This window comes from Apodemus sylvaticus, chromosome 15 (assembly GCF_947179515.1).
Source record: "Apodemus sylvaticus chromosome 15, mApoSyl1.1, whole genome shotgun sequence".
NCBI classification, from domain to species: Eukaryota; Metazoa; Chordata; class Mammalia; order Rodentia; family Muridae; genus Apodemus; species Apodemus sylvaticus.
In genome coordinates this window covers 14,211,397-14,225,616 of record NC_067486.1, presented here as the reverse complement: position 1 = coordinate 14,225,616, position 14,220 = coordinate 14,211,397, and positions in this window count along the sequence as shown.

The following is a 14,220-nucleotide window of genomic DNA, read 5'->3' as shown; positions in this document are numbered from 1 at the left end:
CTTACCAATATGATATTGGCTGCAAACATCGCTGAGAATATGAATCCCATGGTCTTATATAAGTATGGCTGGCAAAAGAGCCTAACCACCTCTTCAGAGTGAGTCATGACTTTTATCACCTGGGAATCTCAATCTACTGCCCAGAGGTAAGCATCTCTGCCTTCCCTGGCTACTTGCTTATAGAAGCATCCTATGCAGAAAATACTTGGGAAATCAGCTAATGGTGTCTTTTTTAATAAATTAAAATCTACACAAGTGATAGATATTATTGTAGATGGGTTCCTCAAGAAAACCATCTCCAATAATTTAAAAAAAGGTATGAATCAAGTCTATTTGAATATATAAAGTAAAGTTTAGTCAGAGTAACTGTATTAGACTGCAGGTTGCCTATCCAATCCTGTTTGAATCTGCCTTAGGATGTGATATTGAGTGGCTCTGTATAGATCCACTTGACCTACCTTTCTTTCTAACTTATCTTGTGAAGAAATCATAAGAATGTTGGTTTTGTAGCCTGGCTTTTAATTGGATCATTTATTCTGTTCATTTTTTTTTCAAGTCAAATCTGTAAATTTTTACGTAAAAGAAAAATAAAGACCTTTTATGAAAACTCAAACAAACAAAAAGAAATAGATTTTGGCCGGTGTGCTGACTAGTTTTATGTCAAGTTGACACAAGCTAAAGTCACTGGAGAATAATTATACTGGCTCTGAGAAAACATTTCTCAGAAGATTTCACCTCAGTGAAGCTGGTCTCTTCGTTTGTTTTTTTTTCTTTTCTTATTATATATATTGCTCCCCTTTCCCCATTACTCCTCTGAAAACTCCCATCCCATCCCCGCTTACCATCCCCCTGCTTACCCTCCCCCAACAATTTCCTGATTTGCATTCCTCTATTCTGATATTCTATTGTGAAGGCATGGAGCCTTCACAAGATCAAAGGCCTCTCCTCTCATTGATGTCTGAAATGGTCATCTTCTGCTACATATGTAGCTGGAGTGGTGGGTCCCTCCCAGCACTTTGGTTGGTGGTTTCATCTCTGGGAGCTCTGGGGGTACTGTTTGGTACATGTTATTGTTCCTCCGGCAGGGCTGCAAACCTCTTCAGCTCCTTGGATCCTCTCTAGCTGCTCCATTGGGAAACCTATGCTCATTCTATTAGTTAGCTGTTAGCCTTGGGTGTTTTGATCCACTTTCAAAAAAACATCAAAGTATCCACACTTTGGTCTTCCTTCTTCTTGAGCTTTGTGGTCTATGAGTTCTATCTTGGGTATTCCAAGCTTTTGGGCTAATATCCACTCATCAGTGAGTGTGTAACGTGTCAGGTGTGTGTTCTTTTGTGATTGGGTTACCTCACTCAAGATGATATCTTCTAGCTCCATCCATTTGCCTAAGAATTTCATGAATTGGTTGTTTTTTAATAGCTGAGTAGTACTCCATTGTGTAAATGTACCACATTTTCTGTATCCATTCCTCTGTAAAAAGACATGTGGGTTTTTTTTTTCAGCTTCTGGCTATTATAAATAAGGCTGCTATGAACATAGTGGAGCATGTGTCCTTATTAAATGTAGGAGAATCTTCTGGGTATATGCCCAGGAGTGGTATAGCTTGGTCCTCAGGTAGTGCTATGTCCAGTTTTCTGAGGAACTGCCAAACTGATTTCCAGAGTGCTTGTACCAGCTTGCAATCCCACCAGCAGTGGAGGAGTGTTCCTCTTTCTCCACATCCTCAACAGCATTTGCTCTACCCTGAGATTTTATACTGGCCATTCTCACTGGTGTGAGGTAAAAATCTCAGGGTTCTTTTGATTTGCATTTCCCTGATGATTAAGGATGTTGAACATTTTTTTAGGTGCTTCTCAGTCATCTTGTATTCCTCAGTTGAGAATTCTTTGTTTTGCTCTCTACCCCATTTTTAATAGGGTTATTTGATTCTCTGGAGTCTAAATTATTGAGTTCATTATATATATTGGATATTAGTCCTCTATCAGATGTAGGATTGGTAAACATCTTTTCCCAATCTGTTGGTTCCTGTTTTGTCCTATTGACAGTGAATGTCCTTTGCCTTACAGAAGCTTTGTAATTTTATAAGGTCTCATTTGTCAATTCTTGATTTTAGAGCATGAGCTATTGGTGTTCTATTCAGGAAATTTTCCTGTGTGCCCATGTGCTCCAAGTTATTCCCCACTTTCTCTTCTATTAGATTCAGTATATCTGGTTGTATGTGGAGGTCCTTGATCCATTTGGACTTGAGCTTTGTACAGGGGGATAAGAATGGATCAATTTACATCCTTCTACATATTGACTGCCAGTTGAACCAGCAAAATTTATTGAAAATTCTGTCTTTTTTTCCACTGAATGGTTTTAGCCCCTTTGTCAAAGATCAAGTGACCATAGGTGTGAGAGTTCACTTCTGGGCCTTCCATTCTCTTCCATTGATCTACCTGCCTGTCACTGTACCAATACCATGCAATTTTTATCTCTATTGCTCTGTAATATATCTTGAGGTCAGGGATGATGACTCTGCCAGATTTCATTTATTGTTGAGAATAGTTTTCGATATCTGGGGGTTTTTGTTATTCAAGATAAATTTGGAAATTGTTCTTTCTAACTTTATTAAGAATTGAGTTGGGATTTTGATGGGGATTTCATTGAATCTGTATATTGTTTTAGGCAAGGTGGTCATTTTTACTATATTAGCCATGCCAATCCATGAGCATGAAAGATCTTTCCATCTTCTGAGATCTTCAATTTTTTTCTTCAGAGACTTGAAGTTCTTGTCATACAGATCTTTCACTTGCTTGGTTAGTCACACTAGGTTTTCATCAGCTCTAGCTGACAAAAATCCATTGTCCTAAGGGAAAAAAACTTTTTTGCTTTAGGGGTCCTGGTTTTTTGTTAATCACAATTGATTTGCCAGCTCCAACTGACCAGACACACCACAGATTCTTTACACATATAACTGTGTAGTCTTTTTCCCCTGAGCTTCACAAGCCAACCCTCCATCTTCTACACTGCTTTCAACACTCTTATATTCTAAATTCTTACAGAACAACCCACTAAGGTCAACACCCAATGGCTTTTCTAACCTAAAGGACTATTCCTTCAATAGTCCTCCCTAAAACAACAGGGAGAGGTCTGTCACAAAAATACCCCACTTCCAGTGCCAACTTCTATCATAGTTAGGGTTACTATTGCTATGATTAAACATGTTGGTGGGGAAAGATTCATTTGTCTTATATGAGTCTAAATTTCTGCTCATTGTATAAGGAGATCAGCATAGGAACTCAATCGGGAATCTGAAGTCAGGAGATGACACAAAGACCATGAAAAAGTGTTGCTTACTGGCTTGCCCACCGTGGTTTGCTCAACTTGCTCTTTTATAAAACTCAGGACCACCCAAAATAGGCTGAGCCCTCCTACATCAATCAATATTGAGAAAGAGCCCTGTAAGTTTTCCTACAGCCCATTCCCTGACATGGCATTTTCTCAATTTGGGCCATCTTTGATCCAGCGACTAGCTTTCCTCAAATTGATATGCTGATACCATCGGATGAAACACCAAGGACACCTTCAGGTATGAAGTGAAGATGACCAGAGTCTAGCAGACAAACTGTTGAAGGCAGAGAGAAAGAAGTGAGCCAAGAGTTTTGAAGAAGTCCAAAAGATCATGAATGAATCCTTGACATTGGACATTGAGCTATTTACACTGTTGGAGTTTGGTTTTGATTTATTCATGTTGTGACTGTGCCCTGGTTTCCCCTGTATGAAGGAAGAGAGTGCTAAACTTAATTTTGATTTGTAAAACCCACTGTGGAAGGGTTTTGAACTTTTAAAAGAGATTTTGGATTTTTAAAGAGACTGGATATTTTAAAAAGACTGAACATTTAGTATGTTTGAATTTGTAAAGACTTCTAAAGTGAGACTTTTAAAGATATTTAGGTTCTTAATGTGAGTTATTGACTCAGATTTTTACACAAATGGCCCTATAATCTTTCTCCCTGATTTGGGAAAATGTGAAGAAAAGGTCAAAACCCTATTGGCTTTGTGTTTGTGTGTCAAGTTGACAAGGGATCAGTTTTGTTAGCTAGAATTATGTCAACATGACACCAGCTAAGGTCACTCACTAGAGAAGAGTCAGCCTCATTTGAGAAACTATCTCCACAAGATAAGGTTGTAGGGAAGCTTATAGACCATTTTCTTAATTAGTGACTGATGTGAGAAGGCCCATCCCTTTGTAAATTGGGAACACCACTGGCCAGGTGATGCTATGTCCTATAAGAAAGTAGGCTGAGCAAGCCATCGGAAGGAAGCCAGTAAGCAGCACTCCTCCTTGGCCGATGTGTCAGTTCCTGCCTCCAGGATCCTGTCATCTGAGCTTCTATCATGACTTCTTTCTGTGACAACCTATTATATAGAACTCTGTATGGAATAAACTGTTCAGGGAGAGGTCTGTCACTCTGCAAGCTGCTTTGGTTATAGTGTTTCCTGACAGCAATAATAATCATAACTAGGACTTCCAAATTTATTAAAATTCTTAAGGTATTCAGAAAATACTATTTCTTTGTGGCCAAAAACTGCTTGTACAATCTTACCACATACTCTGATTCTTGAGGAGAGGGGTATAATATAGATGTCACATTTGAGACTGTCATATTCTCTGTATGCTGGTCAGTTGTTGGGTTCAGAGTTGTTAATGAATGTTGAGTGACATGTATATTAGAAAGTTCTCTAATATGAGCTGAAAGATGACTAATCTATGGATATGGTGTCAAATCATTAAGAGTCAACAGAATAATGGTGGTAGATTCTCTCCTAGAGTCCATCACCTATCTAGTCTATCTGGCTTATTGACCCTGATAACTGTTCCAGGTACCAAGTATTACTTCTATCTTGTGAAGTGGACCTTAAATTTAATCACAGACCATAAATTCAATGAATGTCTTAAAAATTCATGCTGTTGTTGCACCACTAGTCATAGCATGCTAATGCTATTGCAACTCACAGAGTTCACAGCTTTGTAAGATTTATTTTTTTACATTTTGCTTCACATAGCATGTTTAGGGGCCCCAGCACTTGGAGAACTAATCAGTCTAGATGAAACTTTACTATTAGTAGTTTGATTTCTCCATGTTCTGTTACTCATGTATGTGATGTCTTCAGTATCTTGCCATCAAGTTCAGCAGGGTGCCCCGCCCCCAACAAATGAAAATGGCCTGTAATATTTAGAGATCAATTTAGCACCAGTAGACAACTTCAAAAGATATATTTGAATCCTGGCAGTAGGCTTTTTATTTGCAAGCTTGGGTGTAAAATGAGGGCATCCTTCCAATAGAGGGAAACTCCACTGAAACCCATTTTACATATGCATGCATTATGTTTTAGAAGCTTTACACTAAAGTATTGGAAAGATTTTTTTAAATAGTCTTATAAGTTAATTTTTCTTCCTTATACTACTTCATTGCCCTAAACTCTCATCCTTCTTAATCTCCTTCCCATTATTCCCCTTCACTGTTTTACACTACAGCATTCCTTCATGCTTTCAGTGTTACCCCCCATGACCTCTTACTAGTTTCCTGATCACTAAGGGTATTCCATATGAAAAATACATATCAAAAGATTCCAAGTTTCCATCCCTATAATGAGCAGAAGCATGTGGCATTTTCTTTTTAGGTCTGGGTTACCTCACACACAATGAATGTTTCATCTCCGTCTGTTTTCTGCACATTGTATCTAGTTCAATTCCACTAGCTTTCCATCCAGCTTCCCGACTATTGTCAATAGAACAGCAATAAATATGTCTAAGCATGTATCTCTATAGAGGGATATATGCCCAAGAGTGGTGTACCTGGAACCTTTAATAATTCTACCTCTAGATCTTTTTCTAAGCCCAGAAAAAAATGTATATTTAGCACTTACAAGTTCAAATAGTTTACATGTGCTGCATGTATATTTATATGCATTTATGAAATAGTCAACATTACCCATTTCATTTGTTCTAATTCTAAGATATTTGTTGGTGGACATAGTTGGTGCAGATAGTTTTCAGGTCCTCTGTAACATGATGCTTCTCACAGTCAACTTTACCCATCTTCCTAGTCTTATATGTCATCCTACTTAGGTCATGGGACTGTACCTGTTTGCAGGGGATAAGTATTCTCCTTTCCCCATATATATGCAAACAAATGTTATCATATTTTATTTGATATGTTTTTGATTTATATTTCAAATGATTTCCCCTTTCCTGGCTCCCCACTCCCTGAAAGTCACATAAGCCCTCTTCCCTACCCCTGTTCCCCCATCCACCCCCTCCCACTTCCCTGTTCTGGTATTGCCCTACACTGCTGCACTGAGCCTTTCCAGAACCAGGAGCCACTCCTCCGATCTTCTTGGACATCATTTGATGTGTGGATTATGTCTTGGGCATTCCAAGTTTCTAGGCTAATATCCATATATCAGTGAGTGCATACCATGATTGATCTTTTGAGTCTGGGTTACCTCACTTAGTATGATGTTCTCCAGCTCCATCCATTTGTCTAAGAATTTCATGAATTCATTGTTTCTAATGGCTGAATGGTACTCCATTGTGTATATATACCACATTTTTTGTATCCATTCCTCCACTGAGGAACCTCTGGGTTCTTTCCAGCTTCTGGCTATTATAAATAGGGCTGCTATGAACATAGTGGAGCATGTGTCCTTATTACATGCTGGGGAATCTTCTGGGTATATGTCCAGGAGTGGTATAGCAGGGTCCTCCGGACGTGTCATGCCCAGTTTTCTGAGGAACTGCCAGACTGATTTCCAGAGTGGTTGTACCAACTTGCAACCCCACCAGCAGTGGAGGAGTGTTATCTTAACCCTCCATGCTATAGAGAGAAGAAAGAGCTGATCCAAACAAATGAACTCACAGAAGGGTGAGAGCCAGCACAATTTCAAGTCAGGCAATATCCCAGTCCCTTCATCCAAAGGGCCTTAAAATTCACATTTTGCTGAAATAACATAGGACTAATATGAGTATCAGTCATAACCCAAAATGACTTGGAGGTAGGAAGTTTGCACGAAGTTCTACCCACATCTGAATAATTATTAGCAACTGATAGTTATTGGGAGAGAAGAAACAATTTTCATAAGGATGTGATCACTGGTAGGCTAGCCACCATTAAAGACATTTGCCTGAGACCCCATAGTATTTGAGTGACCCAATTTGGACTGGGTAGAGCTTTTCTTTGATTACAAATTTTAAAAACAGAGAACATATGAAGTTGTAGGGGCAAGTAGGTAGCAGTAGATCTGAGAGGAGTTGGAGAAGGAGGTGTGAAAATGTTGAAAATACAGTGTATGAAAATGTTAAAAAATGTAGAACAAGTATTGTTGAAATAACTGTAAAGATATTTAACAGCCTTCTGTAGTTTTTTCTTGTCATCCAGCATTGTATAAAGTTAATCCTGACAAAAGTCACTGACAATAACAAAATTGAGGCTGATCTACACAGGGCAAAGTTAAAAGATGGTTTGTAAAATGAATATAAAATGGGTTTAAGTGAGCTTGTCACTCCTTGTTTTTTAAGAAAATGCACTCTCTAGAATAAATCACAGGGGAAAATTGAAATTGATAAGGATTTCCCATTTTATCCAAATTTATGACTGTAATTTTTAAGCTATTCAGAAATAAATATGTTTGACCTCTGCTTACAAGAAGTGAAGAAACTGAACATTTCCCTGTAATTTCTAGATACCAGAGCACTTGATGCAGACAGCATTGATGGTATGGTTATTAATAAATGTTTCATGTGATATTATTGTAGGGAATAGAGAACTGTAAGGGGCAGTTTATATTTAAACAGCATGGTACTGTTATGGTTGTCTGGTATAGGCATAAATGACTAATGATGGACATCCATGAAGCTATCAGTCCAAACAAATGAGTGATACCAGATGTTTGGAGAAAAGGAAATTAAATGGTGATATAATATGTTATAACTAATTATAGTAGAATGTCACATTCATATGGGTAATAAATAAGTATGCCCTTTTGTCAAATATCTGAGCTGCTACTTTCACTGTTTCCATCCTGCCTATGTGTATTTGACTATTGGCCTGTATGCCTACCTCCAATATGGCCTATATGTGATCAACATATATGATTATGCTTGTCTTGTGTTATTCTTGTATGCCAGCATGTGTCTGGGTACCTGAAGACAGCTGCTTTTCTATAGTTCTATATGGCAACTTTTATCCGCAATAAATAAACTATTTCTTCTTTTGTTGAGGCACCCTGTATCCTATTATATATCCTGGCTTCCTGTGACCCTCATCCTTTCTTGGCTTTATGGCTTGGACCTCACCATAACTCATGACAAAGCTAAGATGTCCACCCACTAAACAGAAAGTATGAGCTAATTTTTGTAAACCCAAACAGTTTTCCTTCTAATCAGTTGGAGAGCAAAAGAAAAAATAGAGCAATACCTCAGAAAAGGAACTCTTGTGTTGCTTGCACCAGAGCTGATGTTATGAGAATTGAGAAAACACAGCATGATGCTCTAAGGGCTGAAATGTACAGCATTAATCTGAGGAGTCTATAAAACCAGCAAGCCAACAGTGTTGATATCAGTCTGTTCAAGAAATAAGGAAAACGGAAAAGACAAGATGCTTACTTTTAGGTTGAAGAAACCTATTTCTCCAGGAACCATTATGAAAGTTGATAGGCATTCAAGAGTTCAGAAATTTGGGCAACATTCTCAAAGGGCATGAGAACCTGTGCAAATTATTCTGTTCACTTGTGCCTTGTAACTTTACCTTGAGAGCATATTAGAAAGGGCATAAGAAAGGCACTGTATATTTTCTGCCCTATTCTCATCACAGACAAGCATTCAAACATTCCTCCTTGCATACTATTAGCTTGAAATTATAAGGCACAAACATTCACAGCCCCTTTTAATTGTATGTATGCTGACTACCAAATAGTGTAAACATAGACAGATCCAAATCATCAACCTAATCACAGCATTTCACTCTAGCTCTTCTGTAACTCTGTTCTTAGTTTTGAGATTCTTCTTTCAAGCCTGAACCTATCTGTTCATCTCCAAGCATGGGTTGGAGACACTTTTGTTTACAATGTTGGAATTTACCCCAATGCTTCCGCTTGTTCATTTGGATTTGGATTTGCTTTAATCTGGCCTCCAGATTTTGCTAGTTGATTATATTCATTTACTCTTGATTACCCATTTCAGTTTTATCATTCTGGAGCTGGCCAGTCTACACTATTGGAAGCCACCTGTCCACACAACATTGTCAGTATAGCCAACTCCATCATCATTTCCCAGGCTTGGTCAAATTAGGACTACAGTATTATTTTTTTACCTCTGATACTTTTTGATGTTTCTACTCAAAAAACATACCATCTTGGATTTTTCTTCCTAGCAACAGAACAAAAACATCCACAGGTCTAGATGATTTGCAGGAAATTCTTCACTATAGAGTCATTGGCTCACTGTGGAATCAAGGAGTTTTCATTTCATCTGTGCTTGAATATCAATAAATCCAATCATGTTTTCAGTAAAAAAAGAAAGCAGAGACCTGAATGTGTAGGTAAACACCAAATCCAGGTTTTAGGCAAATGATATTTTCTTCCACCTAATGAAATTTTAGTACATATACTGTCTACTTCTAGAGTAGTATGCTCTCCTTGACAGTCCACTTAACTTTCTCAAGTGATAACTCCTCAATTCCTGTTTCTGAGAATTCTCAAGCAAGACACTGATTGTCAGAATCAACGTCCTGAGTCTCAAAGAATAGGATGGGCAGTTATCTCGACAAACCATGTGTCTGCTGCTCTGTATTCCATTCTGTAGTATTAGAAAACCAGCAGCTCTGAGCAAATCTGTGATGGCAATGTAATTTCTATATAGTGATTGTCAATTTGATGCTGAGAAAGTTTTTGTTCTATTTTTTCTGTGATTTCTATTTTATTAAATACTATTTCTACAGAAATATCTATGTTCTTTTCTCAGTCACCTTTAAATAAATACATCAGTTGATGATCATACAAGCCTTACCTATGCCAATCCTAGTCTACATGAAAGTTGTTAAGTGACTGAAATAGCAAGTAACCTATGCAGTTCATAACAATAGTGATTTGGATTATTTATCTCTAAAACAATTTTATAAAAATTTTCTTTTTATCTCAATGTGAAAAAATTTTGAGAAATAAATCCCACTTTCTTTATAATGAGTTTTCTTAGATATTATTCTGTTGTACTAAAATATTAGCCCAGTGTAAATGATAAAAATATTATTTATTTTTATAATATAACATTCTTAAAAATATGAAGTTATTTATAAGCCTTAGTTAATAACAATGGTAAATGGTATCTCTTTCAGTAATCATTGATTGCTAGCATTTGAGCATAGACAAAACATTATATGAACTCTGGTGTATAAGTGTCCTATAATACTGGAAAGAACTGGAAAACCCATCAAAGCATTATGGTATACATTCAGAAGTGACAAATAAGTTGATAAATCAATGCAGCTCTGGAAAATCTAATGTGCTTTTCCTTCTATACACTTTGTTAAATCAGAAGTGTAAAGCCTTATACCTTATAAAGCCAACATGTCTATATTTGCTCACCTTTAAGTTGTCTGATAACTAAGGCATTGTGTCTGATTTTATTAGTTCATTCCTGCTGACTTCTGCTCTTATAAATCCTGGGGCAATTAAACATTGCTCTTCCATATTTAATTTCCCTCTGTTCAGTTGCCTCTATGTTAAAGTACATAAAATTCTAAAATTCATGGCAAATTTTGGAAAATAGAAGATTAGGAATCCACAGATGTCATTAATAAGCAAACAGGCATGAACTCTGTGACAAAGATTTTAACATTTACATAGCATTTTGAAATCCATGAGTAAAGTGTGCAGAAGAATCTCAATATCTTGTCACTGATCTTTTTGTGAAGAAAAAGACTAAATGTTCAGAGGGTTGCATTTTCCTCAACCTATTATAGGACAGTGAACAAAAAGAACACCTTTCTATTCTTTCTGAATCCTTAGAATAATAACAATAGATTGGCCACAAAAATAAAAGCATAACCATATTTTTGCTTGATACTACATGGTAAGATAATTTAGGCTTAGATGCTATATTGGTTTCAATAAGGTGACCTATATAGTCTATGATGCTTGGTTTGCAGTTGATGATCCTATTTAGAAAAGTGTAAAAGGTGTGGCCTTGTTGAAGGAAGTGTGTCACTGGAGGCAGGCTCTGTGAGTTTAAAGGCCCATGCTATGCCAAGGTCACTCTGTTGGCTTCCATTTTGTGGTTAAAGATATGAGCTCTCACCTTGCAGTTTTCTGGCTCTATGCCTACCTGCCTCTGGAACCTGAAGGCCAAATAAATTCTTCTACAAGAAGCTTTTGTCTATAGTGTTTTGTCACAGTCACCAAAAAGTAACTAAGACAAATGTTACTAAACTATTGACTAAAGCAAAAATAAATGATCTGGGAATGGCTAGATATATGGAAATACTAAAATGAGAATGACAAGAAAAAGAAGATATGTTATTCTGATTTGCATCTAGTGATATGTCGATTGTGTGTTTCTAGGAATTTAGCCATGCATCTCTTACTAATATGGAGAAGATACACTCTGTTCTTTTAATGAAATTTTTCCTTTAAGAGATCAACTTCATTGGAAGAGGATATCTTCTACTGCAGGCAGAACATTTCCTACCTCTACATTTCTTCGATACATTCAGCTTAAGATAATATACTAAAGGGAATATTTTGAATGGCGTATTCGTGCAGCATAAAATGGCAAAGTAAGCATTTTGACCATTTTTATATTTTTAGTATATGAGTGAAGAATATATATATATATATATATATATATATATATATATATATATATATAGACAGACAGACATGATAGATAGCAATAGATCATTCTTCCAAAACACATGTGAGAAAATATTTTGGTACATTGATTGAACACTAACTACACATCTAGTAGCTCAGTAGTGTCTTTGATAATCAAAATTTTACCTGTAAGGCAGATATTATTACCATCTTTTAGAAATTAAATGATTAAAGACTTGATAAAATGTTTTAAAGTGATGGTTTACAAATTATTTATATTATCCAGTTCTGACAGTAATTAGTTGAACTTGTTGTAAGGAATGCATTCCCTGAAGTCAAAGATGAAGTCAACTATGCAACAACATAACCTGAGGACATTAGAAGGTATCTTTACTACAGGTTGCTGTGTAGCAGTTTCCTTGGTAAACAAAACTTTCCATCCTGCTAGGGATAATTTTATTTAGAAATTTATGAAAGTAAACAACTCAAAATCACTCTAAGAAGTCACTGAAACTGACAAGATTCACTAATAAGAGTTGATCTCAGACAAGCCAAACTGCAAAGAACACTTTAAGACAAAAACAAATGTCTAGAAGCAGAATCCAACAGAGGTGCCTGGAAGAGGATTAGACCAACATTCTCTTAGAAAAGACACTCTCCCAAATTGTTGAGAGGCTGTGAAGTATGCTCCAGGTTCCCAGCATATGTCAACTATCACCCATCCTGTGTTGGACTTTGGTGATATAGCAGTTTTTGAGTCATTTCTGCTACTACAATTAACTGCTATCTCATATTACTGAAAATAATCCTAATAAAACTCCTTGGACATCAGTGAAACTCATTATTTGGTCTACTGTGGGCTCCCTATCTAGGATGAGTAGATGTGTGTGTTACATCTCTCCATGAAAAATCTTTTCCCACAACACAGTATAAACCATTGCTATGGAAGCAGTTACATTCAGTCATTCCTTGTCTAGACTGCAACATAAACTCAAGTTTGTAAAAAGCAGTTGTTCTTTTCCACAAATCTCTGTGTTGTTGACAGAAAAGGTGCCCACGCTGGCCTAAGAAAAGATAAGAGTTTGTGAGGCCAAATCGTATTGCCCTGGTCATTTCAAGTAAAGCCATCACAGTCATAATCCCTCATACAATTACTAAAAATGTGAATGACCCAAGTCAAGACCAAGAGGTATAACCCTGACCTAATAGTCAACAGACAAAAATTAGCTGACTGTACTATAATAGAATTTTGGAACTCTATATAACAATAAATGACCTATTCTGCTACAAAGTCTAGTGCAGGGCTCACTCTGATTAACTACTATCGCAAACTAACTTGTCACCAAATACTCTTCAGCTAATTCACCATTTCCAACATCACTTTTCTGATGCCATGCTCCCAACCCAGACTGGGGTTTCATCTTGCATTTCAAATAGTCAATGTGTTATCCCCTTTCAGAACTTTGAGTAATCTATTGCTTCTCAAATCAATCCACATATCTAACTCAGGCACTAATGGTTTCCTGAGAGCAGGTCTCAAGGTATATATGTGCCATTTCTTCAAATCAGAAAGTCCTCCTCCACACTCAAAATGGGTTTGGAAATAGTCTGCATCCTTCATGGTGGAAGTGAAATTCCCACTTCCTTCTTGTTTAGCCAGTCAGAGATATTTCTTTCCTTTATGACCTCACCTTAAACTTCTATAATGAATAGCTGATGACACCTACCACATCTTAACTATAAAGTAATATTTGTCCCAGCAGTCTAGGCCATATCTGCCTCTTTCTTGGTTATGTTTCCTAATGTTCCTTCCTGTATCTTATTGTACATATTGTGCTTCCTCCATGACTTCAGAGACTCCTAAATCTCAGACCAGTACTGGAAAGGAGATCAGAGTACTCAGTGCCAGTGATTTCACAAATAGATACAACCTCGCCATAATTTTAAAGAAGTTGTCAGTATTGTTTAAGAAACGCACTATATAAGACTAATTAATGGCAAAAGACCTAAATGTATGTCATTTATTTTATGAATTTGGGGATAATGTAGATGTGTGATTTTTCTCAATGAGTTTAGAAATGCACACTATGAAAGTACATAGCTTTGTGAATAATAGAGAAGAATAAGTTAAGGTCTCATAGGATGATTGTTTTGCTTACATGTTTTGCAATCATGGTCAAAATCATGAATGTCTTCTCAATTATCATGTTTTTCCCTTCTCAGACAAAAATTACTTTTCTATATAAGGAGGTACATATTTCTGTGCATCACACATTCAGTATCAAATGCATGTATTATAGAGGACAGAATTTGAAACCCAAGTACTTGGGTGCCTTTCAGATATATCCCTTCTCTTTTTTTTTTTTT